Source organism: Sciurus vulgaris, assembly GCF_902686455.1.
Source record: "Sciurus vulgaris genome assembly, chromosome: 4".
Taxonomy (NCBI): Eukaryota; Metazoa; Chordata; class Mammalia; order Rodentia; family Sciuridae; genus Sciurus; species Sciurus vulgaris.
The window spans coordinates 141427434-141449468 of record NC_136464.1 but is presented as its reverse complement, the minus strand read 5'-3'; the positions used below and the strand labels follow the sequence as shown (position 1 = coordinate 141449468).

At 38.8% G+C, this 22035-nt stretch overlaps 1 protein-coding gene across 17 annotated transcripts in view; it reads left to right on the top strand.

The window, feature by feature from the left end:
• ENOX1 (ecto-NOX disulfide-thiol exchanger 1) overlaps positions 1-22035 on the top strand; it is a 531147-nt gene that overhangs the window by 76538 nt on the left and 432574 nt on the right. For 10 of the 17 annotated variants that reach the window (XM_079136943.1, XM_079136940.1, XM_079136939.1 and 7 more), the window contains exon 2: positions 11520-11645. The exons of the other annotated variants lie outside the window; for them this stretch is intronic. The gene's annotated coding sequence lies outside the window, so the exon portion shown is untranslated. The remainder of the gene's footprint in view (positions 1-11519; positions 11646-22035) is intronic. 17 annotated transcript variants of the gene reach the window in all.

Genomic DNA, 22035 nt, shown 5'->3' with positions numbered 1-22035 from the left:
GTAACTTTGGAGGGAGCTGATGGAATGATTTTTTCCTAAGAACTGAGGGAGTTATTTTTGAATATAAGAAATGGTCAGGATTCCCAGACTTGGGGTTGTCAGGACTAATTTTGTTCCAGCATAGAATAGCTCCATAGCAAATTAGTCTTTTTCATTTTTATTTTTTTCCTAAGCCTAATTTCCATGATTTCACCATATGGAAACTCTGACTTTTAAAAAGAACTTGCTCCATTGAGCAAGCTGGCTTCATTTTTCAAATGTTTCTTGACATTAACAGCTCTATTTCTCAATTAGCAAAGGGAATAAAGTTGATTATGCATATCCATGGGGTGACAATTTACATCTGATTAGCAGCTCTAAGGTATACATTAAAAGGTCACTATAAATAACTTTTACTTCTTTTGTTCTCAGAAAGACCAGTCACTAAGTCCTAGCTTCCCCCAACACCCCATGGTTTAGAAAACCTTATTTTAAAATGGTGATCTTAAACTGATATTGGATAATAAAATCTATAGAATTTAAAGCTTATTTAGGTGACATTTTGCTTGTTGCATTTTTCCTATCCATATTCTGATACCCATCTGCTTTTGTGAGAACAATTAGCTAATTATAGACATTAAGAGAATAAATAGATAAATAGATAAGGAACATATTTCTAGGTTTACATGTCTTGGTAACCTATTCATGGATTTATCCTTAGCACCAAAGTTCTTCCAACTCTTGTTTTTAAACAGCAAATTGTCTGAAGGGGAAGAAGGATTAGCTCTACCTCCTTAATTATAACAAGGGTCAGAGTCTTTGAATAGGAAACAGTTCATTCTCCTTTTGTGCTGAAATCAGAATGACAACTGACTTTCTTGTGCATAAGAAAGATTCAGGAAAGGAAATTGATAGTGTTGATTGTACAGGCAGTACTTTGGTGGTCTTCACTATTATGGCTTTATGTTGGCTATGAGACAGCTGTTGAAGATAGACTTGAGAGGTCCATCGTGAGGATTAGTATAATTTAGTTAAAATAGCAACTTTTTCAGATATGTGATTCCTCTCTCCATTCATATGAACACTTTTTTTTTGTCTGCTCTATTCTTTTTAAACAGTGGAAATAATTATATAGTTAATAATTATTTTAATTAAAAAAGTATTATGCTCTTTAAAAAAATCAGAAAATAAAAAAAGGTGTGATGAAAGAGAGAAGGGTTGAAGAAGGAATTCATTCATTATATCTTACATAGTGTACATTTTAGTAACTACCCTTCCAAGGGTTTTTTTTGTTTCCTTGTTTGCTTCTTTTTCTGGGCTTATAAACATACCTATTTTCAAATAAAACTATATTATGCATTGTTTTTAACTTAAATTTTGAAAAAAATGTAACATTTGCTTGGCTTTCAATGTAAATATGCATATCATTGATTTTGATGGATACATGATATTACTATTACATGACTAGATATAATGGTGAAGGAGCTCTCTTTTGATGGATGTTTAGGTTATTTGGTAGGATAAATGCTAGTGAACATTTTAGGTCATAATTTTTAATATGTTAAACTATTTTCCAGAAATTTTTGTAAGTTTACTTTTATCAGTATTTTATAGTGCCCATTTTCTTATACCTTTAATACTTTATTTTTTTAATCTTTGCTTCTGCCTCACATAAAATACCATGTAAAATGTGAATTTCCTTGATTTTAAAGTTTGAAAACTTCATGTAAATTTGGAGGCAATGTGTATGCTTGTTCATGTCATTTATTCTGATTTTTCTGATAGAACGTTTGTCTTTGTATTGGTTCACAAGAGTTCTTTATACATTAAGGAGATTAGTCATTGGCTATATAAATCAATTTACTCAAAATAGACTAGGTTCTAGGCAATGTGCTAAATACACATTTTTTTGGTTGTTATTTAATGATTGTCTTTTCACTTGGACTTAGAGTATTTTTTTCCCAATTGAGGAAATACTTATTTAGTCAAATGTAGCAATCTTTGTAGTCTCTGACTTTTAAAAACATGCTTGGAAAAAAATCTTCCTCTTGGATTGTAGAAATTGTCTCTTAAATTTTATTCTAGTTTTGTGATTTTTAAAAACATTTAATTATTTAATCCTTTTAGGGTTCATTGTGGGAGAAGATAATTGGTAAGGATTAGGAATTATTTTTTCAACATATTTTACTCATACTCCTAACACCATTATTTCAGAATCTGCTGCTTTGCCACTTTCATTGTACATGAAGTTCCCATGGGTCTTTGGATCTAATTCTGTTTCCTCTGTTGGGTTCCATAGATCTGTTACATTTGCTACCTCAGAGATACAAAAATAGATCATTATGTAGAAGTATTAATTCACTCAGAGTTAGGTAGAGAGTGCTTGGAGAGTATTGAGAATCAGTCTCAAGGCTTCCAGGAGGTGACCCCTGAGTGAACCTTAGGATATGGTAGGAGTGAGTCAAGGGAGGGTCTGGTGCGGTAAAGAGAAATTGCAGACTTGAGTGTGAACAAAGTCTTGGGAGTAAGAACCAGCAGGTTTGTGTGTGTGGTATGAAATATGAGGCACAATTCATGTGAAGTGAAGTTGTGACCAAACGTCAGGCAGCTAATGTTTGGAGGGTTCCTTCTGTCACATCATATGTGTACACTGATCTCAGATGGCATATATTGTTATAGTGTTTTAAGCACTCTCTGATGTGTGTTGTAGGTCGATTTTTTTTTTTTTTTCCTTTTCATGGAAGGTGAGTAGGATGCATTGTAGAGAAATTGACTTGTAACCAAGGAAATCTCCACAGGTTTCTGTAGTAATCCAGATAAGGGATGACCAGGACCTGAACTAAGATGGGGACTGCAGGAGGGGAGAACAGAGCAAGACAAAATACCTGTTGGTCATTACTTATGAAGAACAACAGATGATGCTGATGGATGAATGAAGGATGGTCCCATGTCTCTCAGCATTGGTGAATATCCTCAATTCTCTAGACATGGAAGAAACAAAAGTGTCTTGTGAAGAGAAAGAGATGGCAGGCTTGACTTGTCCACTTAAGGAGAATGACAGGGATAAGAGAAAGATCTAACCAAATAGAATGGATGAACTTTCAACCCAGTTGCCATTGAAGGCATTGGATATAGTGTTTACATGTTCTTTTGAACAAATGCCTGCGACTTTCCCCAAGCTATGTCAACATCTCTTACCCATTTCCACACCCTACCCACCCCTTCAGACTAACTGAGAGATTCTAGAATTTTTTTTTAAGCTACATGTTTAACTTAGCCAGTAGGGAACAAATTAGTTTTTCAAGTTTCATACATTATCTGTATCAGCAGATAAATTTCTAGATGTGCTTTGCTGATGATATTTGAAGTTAGCAGACTTTGAATAATGATGACTCTATAAAAGTAGCAATAGGAAAGACTTGTTGGAGCTGACAGAAAATCTCATCATAGAAGCCTGAGCTGAAATGCTGCTTGCAAAGTTTTTCAGTTTATATACATTCGTTGATCTCTCTCCAATAAAGAATTAATTTTGCTAATTGGAAGGCTATTTCCAGTAGCTTAACTCACACCTGATGTGAGTTATAATGTGAGGAGTAAAAGAAGGCGAAAATGTGTGTAATTTGTGTTTGTGAACTGCCAGCTGTCATTAAGTAAGGATATATGGGTAGCATTGTTACTATCTTCAATTTATATTTATTGAATACCATGATGTTCAAGGTCAGGCTTATAAATAGTTACTTGGTCAAATTGAATACACTAATAATTTATGTGGGGTAACTAGAAGAGGTTACTAATTTGTTCTCTTTACTATCTGTAATCTGTGTACCTTTTGGGCCAATCATCTTTTAAAACTTATTCGTGAGCAAGACTGACCATTCTTCTGCTAAAAAAAATTATTTTTTGATTATAGATACAAACCCCTCAGAACCATCATCACATTCTAAAGAGAGAGAGAAAACGGTAGATTTATAGACCCTGCTCTCCTATTTGGTAGCATGCCAAAATCTCAGTTCCTTTCTAGCTGAGGTCTCTTGGATATAAGAGCAGAGGAAGGGCATATGGGTGTTCCTGCCTGAATATTTTATTAAGGCTACATACTTGGTTATATTTTGTAATAATGGGAGCAGGGCTTAAAATGTCAGGGAAGTTAGTATCTTTTCTTTGATTTTTCTCACCTAAAACCATGAACAAGGGTAAGGTGGGAGGTGAAGGAGATGCCTTGAGCAAAGCAGAGAGCATGGAGCATTGCCAAAAATGGAAGTAAAAAATAATGCATTTTGGTAATGAATCCTGTGATTGTGGAGTGTGTGTATGTATAAAGACAGGTATATATTCATATTTATATCAATATGCTTATATGAATATGATTATATAAAATTTTTGATGCAAAACATACAATTTACCTGTGTAGGTTGATCTTTGTAGGTGTCCACAAAAGTTAATGGAAACAATGAATATTGTAGCCCTAAAGCAGTTGATCTGCAGTGTAATGAAAACTGGGTTTTTTAAAGGAGCCGATGTTGCCATTTTCTCTTAACTGCAATTTTGCTCATTTTTTATCTAAATATCTGAGGTACCAAATAAGTTTCAACTTATTGGAGATGGGCCCGATGCTTAATGATTATTACTATGTCCAGTCATTAAGTATATAACACAACCTCTTAATTTTATTTTCATTCTGTTGTTGTTCTACTTGGCTGGACCCCCTTATTTGAGTACATCTGCTGACATTGGTGTTCACTGGAGCTCTGCCTTGGTCTCAAGCTTCACAGATTCCTTTTGGACTCTGGTGGTGAATCCTAATAACTCTCCACCCTCTCCACCCTTGATCCTAGAAACACAGTGAATGCTGTGTTTCCCAGCCTCTCTTGCCATTGCTTCATCTTCCCTCTAGTTCAGAAATCAGTATGTTTCAGCCTTAAGCCAAATTCAGTCTGTTGGCCAGATTTTTTTTTTTTTAGTAAATTTTATTGGAACACAATGCATCCATTCATTTGCATATTGTCTATGTCCATTTTCTCACTACCACAGAAGAGTTGAGTACTAGTGACAGAAACCATATGGTTGGTAAAGTTTAGATATTTCTTATTTGGTCTTTTACCAAAAAAAAAAAAAAAAAAAAAGGCCAACCCCTGATCTAGTCATTTGCCAAAGCCTGTTAATTTTGTCTTCTTTGTATTCTCTTAAACCGATCCACTTCACTTCCATGTCACGGTTATCATCTTCATTTGGATACTGAAATAGCATCCTAAGTGGTTTCTACACATCTGATCTCACAACCTCATAATCCATTCTCAGAGATAGAGCAGCCAAAGCAATCTTGCTAAAAAAGGAAAATGTTGAGGGTCTGCTTGTTACTACAGTTAGCCTACTCTAATGATACAGCTTCTAAATCGGTATGTCTTTATTTACAACCCAAGTTTTTCTCCAGAAACAGACTGAAATGTCACCACCTGGGTTAAAATCCTTCAGTGGCTTTTCATTTTCCAGCCTTCTATTTTCTCAACTGAGACTTGAGCTTACCTCTTTACTTAAACTAACCCTTCTTAACTTCTAGGTGCTATGTTTGCATCATGTTTTTTGTTGTCTTTGGGTCCTCTCCCATTTCCCACAGTCTGTTCACTTGGGTAAATATCATTTATTTCTCAGGTCAAACTTTGGCTAGGAGATCTTCACTGATCTTCAGATTAGATTTGTCCTCCTTTACATGTGCCTCACAGTACCCTGAGCTTCTGGTCACTGTATTTACTATACTTCATTGGTTTATTTATCTTTCTTCCCACTGACCATAACTTCTGCAAAAGGAGGTACCTTGTCTCTACTGGGTCTTGCAGAATATCTAGCATCCAACATACTTGGAACATCGTTGGTAGGCTGTGGTCAGTGCTGCAGAGATAATATCAAAGTCAGATTTCCTTCCCCCCCTTCCCTCCAGAATGTTACAATAAGAAGAATGTTTTTTTTAGAATAACTCTTTAGTATAATACTTTTCCAAGAAAAGTATTCATGAAATAGCCTGACATGGTGGATGCAAAAGAGTAGGAGATATACAGAATAAGGAGCAAAGGAAACCGAGACAGACATACACATGTAACCACGCTCAGCACTTACACAAGTATCAAAATATCCTAGACACCTAATCCTCCAGACATGACCCACCTTCCCACCCGAGTGTACCTGCATCAACCATCTTCAGTCATAAATAGAAGAAAAATAACCTTTCTTTTTGCCGTAGATAGAATCCTGAAGCAAACTGTCATTTATTCATTGTTCCATTCAATCTTTCATTTGTTTGTTTAACAAATATTTGTTAAGCATGAATACCAGATGTTTGGAATACAAATGTTAAGGGGGAAAAGGAGCTATTACACTAGTTAGAAGGTAGACACCTAAAATCTAATTATAGGACAATATGGTAAGCACTGTAATTTAGCAATTTGTACAAAGTAGTATGAGAGCACAGAGGGGGAAGCAAATTATGTTTTCACCTGTTTCTGACGAGATGAAAATGGAACTGTTATGTGTATGTGTTTTGTGAGGAGCAGAGGATGTGGGTAAAGTTCACTTCTCTTGTGCTTCAGTAATTTCTTGTTGCTGCCTTCCTCACTTCTCTTTGGGGCTGGGATGAAGATGCTCTTTTCCATGTGAATTTGCTTGGCAGATGGAATAATGCATTGCTGCTGGACCAGCAGTAGCAGCATTTCTTCCACATTCTTGGTTGAGTCACAGGAGAGAAGGCAGATGCTGTTCCCATGACGTCACCACTCCTCCCCAAACTCCCCAGGAGATGTGGTAGGAAAACTCAGCTCCTGGGCGTTGACCACTTGAAATAGCCAAATGGGGACAAATCCCACTTGAAATAGCATAATACCATGTGAATGTGGTCTAAGCTTACAAGAGAAACTTTAACAGAAAAGTTACTTAGCTAAGAACAAACTCTAGTCCTTGTGGGCAAATATTCAACTTTAGAACCTCTTTTTGCTTCCTTAAACAAGAGAATGGAAATGAGCCAACAATGAATTTGGAGAGAAATCCACCCCCAGTTTCTTTCTCTTTAATTCTGGTCCTTTTTTTTTTTTTTTTTTTTCTAACTCTGATTTTTTCTTTCATCCTTCAGAATTTCTTGAAAATAGGTTAATCCTGATGAAAAATTTTGCCAATCATTGATAAGCATGAGAAATTGATAGCATGTATTCCTATCCCATCTCTGTCACTTACCTGAGGACACTTGAATGAGTTAATAAATCTTACTAAGTTTTGGTTTCCTCATTTTAAAAGTTAAACTATTAATACTATTATTTACTAAATTTATTAGTAAATTTATTTACTTAATATCAAAAGATTATTTTGAGGATTGAATGAAATAACACAAATAAAATCCATATATTCCAATAGCTCCTTAAAGTTTTCTTTTGTTGTTAAATTCCAGTTTCTAAGTCTTGCTTACTTTTCTTGTGTTTCCTTTGCCATTCCAATCACAATGGGAGCAAAAATCTTTTGGGAGGGGTGGATTGAACTCAGGGGTGCTCAACCACTGAGCACATCCCCAGCCCTGTTTTGTATTTTATTTAGAGACAGGGTCTCACTGAGTTGATTAGGGCCTCATCATTGCTGAGGCTGGCTTTGAACTCACCATCCTCCTGTCTCAGCCGTTCTTGGGATTACAGGTGTGCATCACCACTTCCGGCACCTTTTCCTTTTATACTGGGGGTTGACCAGGGTTGCTATAACACTGAGCTACATCCCCAGTCCTTTTTGTTTTTTATTTGGAGATAGGTTCTCACTAAGTTGCTGAGGGTCTTGCTAACTTTCCCAAACTGACCTTGAACTTTCTATCTTCCAGCTTCAGCCTCTCAAGTTGCTGGGATTATGAGTGCCCGCCACCACACCTAGCAGGATTCACATGACTTTTGACTCCTTGTGAGACAGAAAGATAGATTACCCATAGGCAATCAGGAAGAGGGTCTCCAAGAAGAAAAGGAGGAAGAGAGAATTGGGAATTCAAACTTATGACCCCAGCTATTCCTGGCTACAAGGAGAGTTCCTTAACAGCACCTAGACATGACCAACCCCCAAAGGTACTTCCTCTTGCACCAACAGACCCTCACCCCAACTCTTGTGCTGAATAAGTTTTAGAAATCACTTTCTCCAGATTTGCTGAGGAAGGCAAAATAGGGTTGATTCTAAATCCTATATCCCACCCATCATCCATAGGCACAGATCAAGCCCTTAGAAACCCCTAGACAACAGACACCTGTTGGCATCCTCCTCTTGGGACCTCTCACTCTTCAGAAGCTCTGCTTTCTATTACTCTAATAAATCCTGTTACTTTGCTCTCACCCTTGTGTCTGTGGATTTCTTTCTTCGAATTTGTGAGACAAAGAACCCACCCATCCACCCTCCCTGCTACACTTGATTGATGTATGATGGCTGAGACTTCACTTACAATTGGAGATTTCTGAGGTTAAGCCACAGACCACGTGCGCGCGCGCACACACACACACACACACACACATTTTTGGTGTGTCTCCCCCCTGGGTTTTCTAAAAGGCTATGGCAGTTTTCTGCAAATCCTGATCTAGGCTGGTCTGGTAAGTAATGGGTATGCCTCTCCTCAGGCCAGGGTGCTCTCTCTCCCCAGAATGCCCTGGAGGCAACCCTTGGCTGAGCTCCAGTTGAGCTCATGGTCATCTCAAAGTCCAGAAAGATGAAAACAGCAGAGGAATACAGATGTCTATAATTCATTAGCCTTTAATCCCACCACGAGCACCATAATGAAAATAAATCTGTCACCATGTAATGCTTTTCTTCCAGAATTTCCTATTGAATTAAGGCCTTACATAGCTCAAGAGTCTGAATTGCCAAGTACACTGACTCATTTCTTTATTATGTAAGTCATTAATAGGTTACTGCTCAGGTCTTGGAATACCTGCTGGAGGCTAACAGCAAGGTCCCCAAATGACTCTCAGCTGTGCCCTTACACTTTCACTCACCTGGGCTCCCCAGAGAAACCACGCTCAGCTCCTCACCATTAGCTCTGAGTCCTGCACTGGGGCCTCATTAGCATCAAAAAGCTCCTCCTCTCCTGCCTTCCTGGCAGCAACCTCCCCAGGGGAGAAGGAAACTATGCAAGAGGCAGTTTGCAATTACTGGGAAGTGAAACTTCTTGCAGAAAATGCAGATAGACTAGATCTGGATGTAGGGAGATATGAAGAGAGACAGTGTGGGAAAGTATCATCTGAGTGAACTTGAAAGCTGAGGCAGACTCTCTGGCACCAAGTTGTATTTAAAGCAAACACCACACCGTGGAGAATGACCTTGGGGATCCTGGGAAATTGAGGAAGAGCAGCATGATTTACACAATGAGGCCAAAAGGAAAGCAAATGCTTAAGGAGTAGCAGTATCTAAAAACTATCTGCTCTAAAGAGAGCCTAAATACTATTTCTTTGATATTATTTAGCTATGATCATGATATATATATATATATTTCATATATATGTATTTTATATATCATATATATATTTAGTTTGAGTATAGTATACACATTCCTTTTTTGTAATTATCTAGGAAAAAATATTGTTCAAAAAAATCCATGGAAAGACATAGCTTGTCAGCATCTGTGATTGACTATAGCTACTATGAATGGAGGAGCAATGGCTCAGTTGAGCTTTTTTTCCCCCCGCTTCTCTCCAAAGAGGTCATATCATCCAGTGTGATAAATGTAAACATGGGAGTTCAATAGCTTCTGAAGATTACCTGTTCTCTGTAGGGTGGTAGTCCTCAAAGGAGTTCCAGGGCCTCAAAAACAAAGATATTATTATCTCCCAGGCATTATAACCACTAGTGTGTATTAGAGGTGCTGTTGCAGGGATTGATGATGATGTTTTAAAAAGAGTTCTGATTGCCTTTCATGACCACACACAATATTTAAAATATACTCTATTTTAAATATCAGTGTCATCATCCTGGGACATCAGACTTTGGCTCATCTGCATCTTTTCTTTAAATGTGCTTTGCTTTGCTTTGTTCGTCTTACTTAGTTTAGCATGCTTTTCTTCCTTTCCTTTGATAATCCATTTATCGTGTCCCATCAAATATTGCTGGGAGAAGTTCTTCATGATCACTTTGGTTCATTGATAACAGAGATACTTGTGTCTACTACACAAGAATAAAGAACTTGACATGTTCTGACATATATTACTTTTACCAGTCATTGAAATAGCATTGCTCCAAGAATTTAAAGGGACTGTATGACGAATTCATCAATGCCTAAAATGAGGTGTTCAAGAGAGGGTGATTTTTTTTTTTGGCTGGGACAACCCTCATGGAGTTGGTGGACAGTTAAGGTGGACTCCATAGATAATCCAGTTTGGGCAGGTGAGGTTACTTCCTGCACAGATGTGTTCGTTTTCATTAGGTTATGGGGTGATTTATCTCTGGAGGCAGAATATGAATTGCCTTCTTTGTCCTTCATGACAAATGGTTCAGTGGTTGAGACAAAAGGTATCATATTTGTAAACCTGAAATCCTGCCAGAAGCAGCAAAATGACCATCTTTTCTACTGGAAAGTAGAAGTTGAGGTGAAACAGCCAAAATATTCATCTACATGATAGAACAGAAGATTTTCTTTGCCTGGTAACCCTGGAATGCTTTTTAAGACACAGTGTTTACTTTACCTCTTTGTTAGCTTCCTAGACCTTATTATTTTTATGCCATATTAAAGCGATGATGAAGGAGTGAGTGGAAGACTTAAGGGGACTGTCTGAGCCTCCAGTCATCTTTGGAGATGGAAATGTGGCTGTTTCATCCTGGGATGAAGAGAAACCATCTCAGAAATCCAACTGGAGTTGGCCTGTTTTTAAATCTCACTGTCTTTTGCTTGTTTCTATTGTCTTTGACACAGTGCTTTGCATTTAATTAGGAGAAGATATACTGAACTCAGAAATCACCATTGTGTTAGTGTAGTGAGCCTGGAGAGATCCAGGAGTCAGGGACACCAGTCCTCTCTTCCCACCACCAGCTAAACCCCTGGGCCTGCTTCTGCAACTGTGGAGACACTACAATGTCACCTTCTGCAACCCCAGCCTCTCCTGTCACAGGTTTATCCCAAGACACTGAGGAGCTCCTGTGACTGGTGGGGGTAGTGGGATGCCTGGAAACTCCTCACACCGTGCAGCCCCCCTTCTCTAAGGCTTTGCTAGATAATTGTAGGAACCTCAGAGCAGTGCACAGCAGCCAGCCGCAGGAGGAGGGTTTCTCAGCAAGCAGCTGCCATTGACCTTGACCTAATTTGTCATGCTTTGGCGGACAATTCCAAAGATAAAGGTTGAGATACCTATTAGATTTGATGTGCCACATTCTCCTGCTGAAGCTGTTTGTTTTACTAGCTAGTAATTCAATTCTATTAAAAACCCAAGGTTTATTTTATAAGCATGACAACTAGCCATTATATGAGTAGTATTCCACAGGCCCTAAGCAGAACATGTAAAATGTCATTGCAAGTGCCAGGTTTTTTTCTAATGTTTTTTTTTTTTAAACAGAATTTTGAAAGCAGCTTAAATCTAATTGGCTCCCCCAGGATCTCAACTCCTGTTACATTTGTGGCGTTTCTCTTTTCTGAGAGGCATCTGGAGAGACTGAGCTGCTGCTGCTGGCTGGCATGCAGGGTAGGAGGATGCAGCAATTTTTTTTTCCTTCCATAGCAACTTTCAAATCTTGGCTCAACTCTTCTCAAGTTTTGAACACTCAATTTTTGCTTTCTTTCTTTCTTTCTTTCTTTTTTTTTTTTTTTTTGTAACGTTGGGTACTGCCTTTCATATTATTGATTTTCTTATGAGTAAGAATGGCATCCACTACTGCCACCATCCATGGTGGCCAGCCTGCATCTGCTGTGAGAAAAAAGGAAAAACAAAACACATAATAGTAGTCAAGGACAGAGCCACACAAATACTATTTACCAAGCCCAGTTCTAACAAACTGGCTTTATGCAAGTCTCATCCACAAAAAGTAAACACCTCTTTAGACAATGGAAGGGAATTATTTTAAGTGGTCCAAATTCAGAAGTTCCTGTAGTCTAAACAACTGTGAGGAGACTGCCCAAAACCTTTCCTTTCCTCACAGCGAGTTCATAGCCGCCCAAACCCGGCATGGTGAGGTGAATGAGAGGAGAGAAAGGATGCTCCCCTGAGGCCAGGGATGAGGACAGGGAGAGTAGAAGCAACCCAGGGACTCCACCCCCACCTTTTGAAATGTTTTAGTTAGATCCTTAAGTATCTGAGATATATTAACAGAAGAACAGACTATTTTTTGATACATTATTAAGGTTCTAGCTTTATAGAGCACCAGTCTTCTGCTGTGCAGTTGAAGGCTGGAAGCAAGGAATGATGCCCATTTAGAATGCTAGGCACCTGATTTGGACAAAGCATGCTCTAGACATTCAGAAGCCAGATGCGAAGGCTTGTTGAATGTACTTCATCAGCTGCCTTATGCTGTTGGGGTAGAAATAGCACAGGGACATTGGCAAGAAACTTGTTCATCCTCTGGATAATAAATGAAGTCTTTGTATTAGGGTAGCCTTACCTTAAAATGTTTACTACCTCCTTCTCCTAAACTTTATAAGCTAGACTAGTGACTATAAGAATGGGCTCAAACTTTGTTTTGATTAAGTGCTCTTGATTGTGTGTGTGTGTGGTGTGTGTGTGTGTGTTATGCCCCAGTGGGAATATCTGTTTAATTGCAATCTGGTTGTCCTGTTATTGGTTAGGCAGGACCTGCCCAAGCATAGAAAAACCTAATTTCAGGCTTAGCAGGCAATGAAGTTAATAATAAAACATGTTTATTGAATTAAAAACAGTAATATTCTTGCTAATTCATTTAAAAATATTTCTCCAAGATTTTCTTCCCAAGGGAAAAATTTATATATCTGCCAAATGGGATAAGGGCCAGCCAGACTACATTTGGGTAAATATATTCATTTTGTTGTCCTAAGGGAGACAGCACAGACTCAGGGAGTCCAGTTTTAATTTTGTGTGTGCTATTATAGAGTTGTACAACTGGGGGCAAGTATGTCTCACTGGCTCTTAGTTTTCTCATGTATAACTAAGAATTGGATTAGGTGACTTCTAAGGCCCTTTCTATGTCTAATATTCTAACAAAAATAATTATAAAGAGTAGAAAGAGATGCACAGAAATAGTTGGCAGAAGATGAGCATGGAAGCTCAATGGTTGAGGAAGGGCTTACTTACTAGGAGAGAAGGGAGAGGATCAGAATAGGTGTTCCCTCCCAGCTCCAGTCCTTTCCTGCCTTTCCGATGGCTCGAGACAACCCAGAGGTGCTCCCTCCCTCCCTCCCTCCCTCCTCCCTCCCTTCCTTCCTCCCTTCTCTCCCTCCTTCCCTCCCTCTTCTCTCATGTGTTTGTTTCTTTGCATCAACTCTCTCTACACTTTCACTCACCTCTATCTTCGCCTCTCCAAGGGATGGATATAGTTAGGATTTGTCAGGAAGATGCAGGAATATTGATGAAGCCTGAAAAAATATTTTTCAGTATGTTTTTCTCCTTTTATTTCCTAGGATCTGTTACAGTTTCAAGTTTATTAAAAAGAAAAAATGATTTTTTTGTAGGCCATGGGTTGTATGTGCACGATGAGGATGACCACGATGATACTAACATGGATACTTACAGTGTGCCAGGAACCACTTTGAATGCTTTAGGAGTAGTAACGTACCTAATACTCATGACAATGCTGTGAGGTTGACACTGTAACCCTCACCATTATTCACATAAGGACATTGAATCAGGAAGCTTAAGTAACTTACCCAGGTTTTACAGCTAATTAGGGTGAAGTTGGGGTTAAGACCTGAACAATCATTTTCTAATGTTACTGCTCTTACATACCTCGTCTTGCTGCATTTCCTCCAAGTAGATCTGTTGTATTTTATTTATGTTCATATCCCCATTAGAATAGATATAGTGTCTGAGGGGAAAGTATACTTTGAAATTTGTGTAGAATTGAAGTAAGGAAACTCCCTTTTTTCTGGAAGACAGCTGTCCATGGGTTCCTTGACTCTGGTCTCTGGTGCACAGTCGTATCATGTCCTCCCAGGTGTGTGGTTAACAAATAATTGACTTGTTATTTGTTTGACTTGTTATTTGTTATTTGTTAAATTATTGACTTGTTATCTGTTTCCAGCTAGCATGGTGCGTTACATGCCTGTAATCCCAGCTATTGGGAGTCTGAGGCAGGAAGACCATTCCACCACCTCACTTCCTGAGGCCAGCCAGGGCATTTAAGGAGACTCTGTCTCTCTGTCTCAAAATCAAATTTAAAAAGGGCCGGGGTGTGCCCCAGTGGTAGAGTTCCCTTGGGTTCAATCCCCAGATCTGTTGAGAGAGGGAGAGAGACCAGGGGAGGAAGTATACACTTCTTTCAGTGTAAAACTCATGACTTCTTAACTTAGAAGTTTCAGTTTAATAATTTAGACTAGTAAGAAAGCCAGATTGAATTTCTGTGCAAGGACTGAAACTATAGTATTATTTAAACAAATGTGCTAATGAGTTAATATATGAATCAAGTGGCACTTGAAGAAATAGGAACACAAAAGGTCAATGAAAAACTGTATTTAGGTATTAGAAAAAATATCCTTTAAGATTTATTTACTTGAACATAGTTGACTTCTTCTGAGATAATATGAGTTTTTCACTTATTAAGAGTATTTGACACAGGAAAAAAAGGATCAATATGTTTATACTCTTAAGTTCAATATTTCTACCTTATATATGGTATTAGTACTGAGAGAAAGAAATAAGAGAGCTAATTCTTTTTCTGTTCATTGCTGCGGAATAGAGATAATACCTTCTTGATGGGACATCTGTATTAGAGGGCACAGGATACATTGTTGTTTCATTGTAGTCGCCAGTACCTCACCTATCTGGTGGTCATATTCCCAGCAGCTCTATCATCGGAAACATATGTATAAGTTTTACAAACACAGGCTATAGAAGATTACTTTTGGAAAGGATCTTCAGGATGATTTAACCCAGATGCCTTACTGAGCAGATGAAGTTATAACCCCAAAATCCTAGCCATGGATTAGACAAAAGTCTACAAATAGGAAAGAGTAATTACAAAATTTGCATACTGTTTACTCTGTTAATTCACTTTGTAAATTTTTTTGGAGGGGAAGCTGTTATGTATGAGACTTAAGGAAGAAAGCAGTCTTCAGTGGACTAGAGGCGGTCCTCATAACTTGCACCAGTGTGTGTCATGAGGCCACAGATGAGGAATGTCTGAGAAGCGTTTTTGGTGAATTCTTTGAAGATGACAGGGGCTTGATCTTGTTCATTCCCCAGCATCTCCCATCTCTTAGGGGATGAAGGTACTCACCCCAGGAAGAAATGAAAGGAAGGACCATAGCATAGCAATCTGGGAACATTTACTATGGGCAAATCTAGTGATTACAAAACAAAATTCTGGAAACTCTATTGTTTTTTATTCCAGTGTAAAGTCTAATTTTATGTTGAAAGTCATGAAAAAAAAAAGTTTTTTTCCACCTCCTGTTATAGAGTAATGGTATAATAATATTTTGAAAGCTTCAAATATAAAGAGTATTGGTGCCTAAAAGACTGAGCTTCAGCTCTCTGGAATATTTATTCCAGAGTCATCAAAATTTATTGAACACCTGCTGTGCAATAACAACTTATCTCTAGGCTGTAATAGATAAGTTTGATGCTAGTAGAGGGGGAAATGGAGTGTCTTTGTAAATAAACCTGATGTTCAGCCATTACTTTTACAGCAGGGTTTTGTATACTGAGACACCTTTATTAAGGTGGTTGTTTTGTAAGGGGTCATGGTAAATGTGAACTAGCAAGTGAGGGGAAATGAATAACCTACATTAACATCTGTAATCTAGATAGCACAACAAGTCTGTGACTTTTTTTGGGCCTGAATGGTACTCAGTATTATCCTCATTTCATTCATGGAGAAACCTTGGAATCAAGAGGTAACATGACTGGTAAACAGCTAGACCTGAATCTGTGTCTGGGAGGTTCTTAAGCTCAGGACTGCCCCATTCTACCTGATGCAAGTGGCATTTGACTCTCACATTGACTGGTATTGTTAATTTATGCACACACAGATTCATTCATTTACGAATCCATCTATCCAACAAATATTTGAAAACCAACTTAATGCCACAGTCTCTTATAAGGAGAGGCAAATCTGAATTAATAAAAATATGACTGATAGGATAATACAATACATAACAAAGATACTTGATAAAACCATATAACTTGTTTTATTTCAGCCTATGGACTTAATACAGTTACTTTAGATAGAGATAATTTCTTTTAAATTTTTAAAAGTATTGATTAGTCTTAAGAACAAAATTGAATCATTAGTAATTAGAAAGCTGATTTTTTAGGTTATTGCATATTGGTGCTGTGTTGGTAATGTTGGTCCTGATGATGAACTGAAGGCAAGCTTTCTTCCCCCTACTCTGTACAAGATGGTAGCTTTTCCTGTCCAGCTTCCCAGGTATGTTTTTTGTGCAACATTTACTGTAGCACCTTGCAGATTTCCAAGGAAACGGTGTGCCAAATGATGTTTCATTGCCTCATCAGTTCTGAATTAGAGAAGTCTAGTGAAATTTGTAGTAAAGATAGTCCTTGAGTGTAACAAGATTGTGTCACTATATACCTATGGAAAGTTGAAAATTCATCTAAGACAAAAATGCATTTAGTGCACTCACCTACTGAACATCATAGCTAGGTGACAGGGTACCTTACAGAGGAACAATGGCTCACTTGAGTGATTGTGTGACTTACTGGTAGCTGTGGCTCACAAGAGAGGATTGTATCACATATCACCAGCCCAAGAAAAGATCAAAATTCAAGATTCCAAGTATGGATTCTGCAAGGTTGATCACTATGACACCACTATAAAGTCAAAAATTGTTAAGTTGAATCTCTGTAACTCAGGGATTATCTGTATGTACAGTAAGAGAAGAAATAGTCTAACAGCATATTAGAAAGCACAGGACCTCAGGTCAGAAGATCAGGGTCTGAATGCAGATTCTCTCACTCATGTGGAATTGTGCAGGATTCTCAAATCTCTTTGGGACCTGGATTTATTTAATAGTGCTTATGTCACATTGTTGTCAGAATTAAAAGACATGATAGATATGAAAGTATTCTGGAGAGAGATTTATAGTGTGTAATTTTATAAACATTTTTTCAGGATCTTCACTGTGATTATTGGTACCCTCATAATGTCAGGTGTCAAGTGAGGATAATAGGACGTTTGACACGGGCTCAAGCTGTGAAGGGAAGAGAAGAAATAGGGCTCTAGAGAGAGGTTGTTTTGAGAATAAAGGGAAAAGTGTGTCAGCGCTTGCCTTATTTTTGACTACTCAATGTTTGCTCTTCCAGTGGCTGGTTCATGCCACTGACATCCTTTAGCCTTCTGCTGCCAGCCTCTGGACTGGCCCTGAGACATCTTGCAGTGGTGCTGGAGGCCCCTTCTTTGGTCCTTCCTGGTTTCTGTCCACCTACTTCCTTTGGGCTGCTCCCTGCTCCCTCTCTCACTTGTCTGCTCTCCAGGCCTCCAGCCTCAGCCCATCATCATCTTCTCTGGGACAAGTCCCCTCTGAGTCAGTCCCAGTTTGCTTCTCCTCTTGCCATCTTTCTTTCTGTATTCCCTTTGCAAACTGCAATCACTACACTACCCAAAAGGGAAGAACATGCTAATGATATGGGGAAAGAAAGTTAAGACTACGAAGGGTCCAAGCAGTAGAAAGGGCAGAGAGACAGGGCCTGAATGAAGGGCCTGGTGTGAGGTCCTGTGGGCAGTTTCAGAGGGTGACCCACCTGTTCATCAGCTCTGTTTTTGTATGCTTTGGGAGTACATCACTGATGTGCCTTTGTGAAAGCAGGACAGTCAGTAGTGGATGAAAATCATTCCATTTTAATACACATGTCCATTAGGTGCTTAGTCCTGAAAGCACCCGTTGTAATCTCTAGGCTGGAGGCTAGGGTGCAGCTCTTGAGGCATTTCAAACTCCTTTTCCCTGGACCCTCTTTGGATGTTCTCAGTTCATTTCCTGAGGGAACCAGTAGCTGTCATTGTATGAAATCACCAGTTGCCCATTAGTGGGACTGTGCTTACAGTGGAGGGGGCCTTTGGGAAAATATTAGAGAAAAACAGCAGAGAGGAAGTCTGCAAATCAACAAGAAAACAAACAAGTCACATTTAGTAGGAACAAAAATGTATGACTCACAGGGCCAAACACAGAGGCTGACACCCCCTCACTGTTTCTCTTTCAGTCTGCAAACTGTGGTGAGGTAGCGGGGGCAAGATGCCTGAGGAAGCGCCTGGCAGGTGAGAACTGGAAGCCTGTTTTTAAAATGTGGACAGGTGGTGTGCAGACTAGACAATGTGTCCAGGACCCCGAGGCTTGCCCTTGAAGTTTGTCTTCTTTAAGTAGGATCTGAGTTATTTCAGAGTTAATCCCATCCTTTAAATAATGTTACAAAGACCAGACCTGTGACTCTTGGTTCTGGTTCTAGTGGTTTTGTTTTTCCTTTTCCTAAAATTTGTTCAGTGCTTTTGCTATTCTTTGAGAAAAGAATAGATGAGGAATTCCAGAGGAGGTCATATACAAAGGTACTCTTAGGCTAGTGAATCCTTTCTGTTATAAGGGATCCTGCTTCTGTGGCCCTTGGGAGGGTTTCTGATGTGCTTGTGCAGTGTTGTTCATGATTAACATGTCTGTTTAAAAATCTATGTCACATTGCACTTTAATGTTTGATTTGTTTTCTGTACGATTTGCTTTGGTGCTATTGATTTTTTTAAATATCCATTTTGTGGATTATTTAACTGGCATCTGTGATGGGATCAGACAAAGGACAGGGACAAGGGAAAAGTAGCAGCAGCACCTTAAAACCCTTACCTCCTCAGGAATGTGTGTTCTGAGGTCCAAGCACTGCTGGCAGGCCTACTGCATGCTCTGGGAGGTGCACAGAGGCTGTGATGAATGGTGTGATCGACTGCAAGGCTGGCTTCAAGCTCTGATTCTGTTGATGACTTGCTGTGTCAGTAAGACTGGTCACCTCATTTGCCCTCATCTTTGTTGGGTAGTAATCAGGACATCAGTAACAATAACAAGCCTTTCTCTCTGTTCCTTGAAAGATTGTTGGATGATTTAAACTTTTCTCTGAATTGCAAAAATGGTGTGTTAAAAATGACATTTATTTACATATATGCTTACCTTTACATTCATGGGTATACACACATGCGTTTGCTGTTCACATTGGGGAGGAAATTAAGCAAGCTGAACTTGAGTTATTTTGGTGGACTTAAATATGCCTGTCACTTCCCTAGGTCTACAACATGGCACATGCCACCTTTTTGGTCTTCATAGCTTGTCTTCAAGAAGGATTATCTTCCTATCAGTGCATGGTGTCTCCTCCCATTCAGAAATATCTTTGATTCCTATTTTCCCCTCATTCTTCACATTTGATTTATCCATCACCAATTCTTCAGCTCTTCTTTAAAAACATATTTCAAATTCTTCCACTTCTACTCTAATGCAGTCTCCTTAGACCCAGACCACCATCAGCAGCCTCTATGGTCTATCTCTCCTTAATATCCTTTCTACCCAATAGCCAGAGTGATTCAAAAATGTAAAAACATTAAGACTAACCCTGTTTAAAACTTTCCAATGCTTTCTTGGAGCTTTTAAACTGAAAGTCAGACTTCCCCCATGGTTGTACCTTCATGCTTGCCCACCGGCTCCCAGTTGTTAGACTCTAGCAGAGTCGCCACATTTTTTTCTTGCCTTAAACATTTAAAAAATAGACTTTAAAAAAAATTTTTTTTAGCACAATTATAGGTTCACAGCAAAATTTAATGGAAAGTACAGAGATTTTCCAAATATTCCCCAGGTCCCTCCACCATTGTGTAAACCTCCCCCAACAATTAGCATTCCTAGCAGAGTGGTCCATTTGTTAGAACTGAGGAACCTACTTTGATACCTCATTATCACCCAATGTCCATAGCTCATGTGTGGATGCACTCTTGGTGTTGTGCATTCTGTGGGTTTGGAGAAATGCATAATGCCATGTACCCAATACTGTAGTGTCATATAAAAATAACTGCTGACCTAAAAAACCTCTGTGTTCCACCTGTTCATCTCTCTCTTTCCTCAAACCCCTGAAAACCCCTGATTCTTTTACTGTCTCTATAGTTTTTCCTTTTCCTATGCCATGTAGTTGAAATCTTAGCATAATGGAGTCTTTTGTGACCAGCTTCTTTTGCTTAGAAATATGCATTCGAGTTTCCTCTATGTCTTTTCATGACCTTAAGGATTCTTCTGTAGTTTTTTGCTTTGCTTTGCTTTAAATTTCCAGCCAATTTAATGAGTTTCTCTGATCATAGCTGTTGTACAATTTTCTTCAAAGCACTTATTGCCCTCTCACATTTTTTTTTCCTGTTTATCACCTCTCTCACCAACTAGAACATAAGTTTAGAGGGGGTGGGGGTCTGATCTGTATTATTCTTGGCTGTTCTTCCTGTACCTAGAACAGTATCTGCTGCATAGTAGGCTCAGCAAATGTTTGAAGAGTTGAATGTATGCATGGCTTGAATATTAATTCCCTTGAGCTTTACTCTTCTCTCCTACATGGTTTTCAAGGTGACAAACTCTTTCATTCCCTGGGCTCTGGATTTTGTTCAGAGGATGAGGCAGAAATTCATGTTAAGTCACTGAGTCTGGGAATTATTTCTTGTTCACCTTTGGCTTCTGAAGCTCTGTTGGTTGCCTGCTGAATTTAATGGGCCTCCAGGCGAATGGCAGGGTGGTAGCCTTGGTGAAATCAGTCACATTGTAAGAGAGAACAGAGGCAGTAGAAAATGATTAAGGGAAAATAACAGAAAAGTATGATTTAACATTTATTGAGTCACACGTTGCACTCAAAGCTGCGTATAACATAAAAGGGGAATTAGGAGACGAGGCTGATATAAAATGAGTGAGCACACACAAGCATACAAACGCCACCCAGAGGAAGGTATTGCTACAGATGTCTTTGCTCATTGGCCAGAATATAGTCTTATCAAAAATTATGGGCTCATTCAGGAGGGAGATGGTGCTGCCAGTGCTTGTGGCACAGTCATGCCCTGTAGGGCACAGAGAGGCCTGCAATTTCATTATTGGTTTTTAAAGAAACTTTCTCTAAGGCTAACAGTCTTTCTAGGAAGGCCAAACCAAGTGAAGCTGAGTTAATGTTCTCATTAAAATGTTAAAGAGGCTTTATTCATGAACGACTGAAGCTGTAATTGCTTTATCCTTGTAAACTATGAAAATACGAGGTGATCTCTCTGGAGGCTTCCACCCAGTCCCTGGGTCAGGAGGAGCTTTGTTTAAGAGGGCTTGGCTGGATCTGGGGATGGAGGAGTGAGTGGTTCCTTGGGGCCCTCTCTTTCTGGCGAGCAGTGGAAGTGGTGGAGAGGGGCACTCCATAGTGTGTTCACATTCTTTGTAAGGGGTATTCGACTATTGATCTGAGTTCTCATTTGGAAATCATTTACACACATGCACACACATGTTGCGGAAGGAAGTGTTTTCTTATCTTTTTTCCTTTACATAAATGCAGTTTATGAGATGAGGATAGAAGAAATCCAAAGATGTTAAAATGCTGGTGAAACTGAACAGAGAATCGATCTAGAAAAGCTATTGCAAATGAATGGCACTCAGAGAGCTGGCTTTAGGAGATAACAGATGTCCACCCTACTCATGCCAGCCCTCAGTGCTGCATTGCAAAAACAGCTGTAGAACTTTAGGTAGTGAATACAGACGGCAAATGCAATCTTCTTTCTTTCTGGAAATGACTTGTAATGATGTTTGGATAACACCAAAATTATGAAGCTGCTATTTTTATGGAAACCTTGTTGCTGGAAAGTTCAAAATGAAATTTAAGGAAAAAAGATTAAAACATACTATCTTTTCTCTAATTCCTTCTTATTAGAAAACTCTGTTGATTGTTAAAAACTAGATCTTGTGAC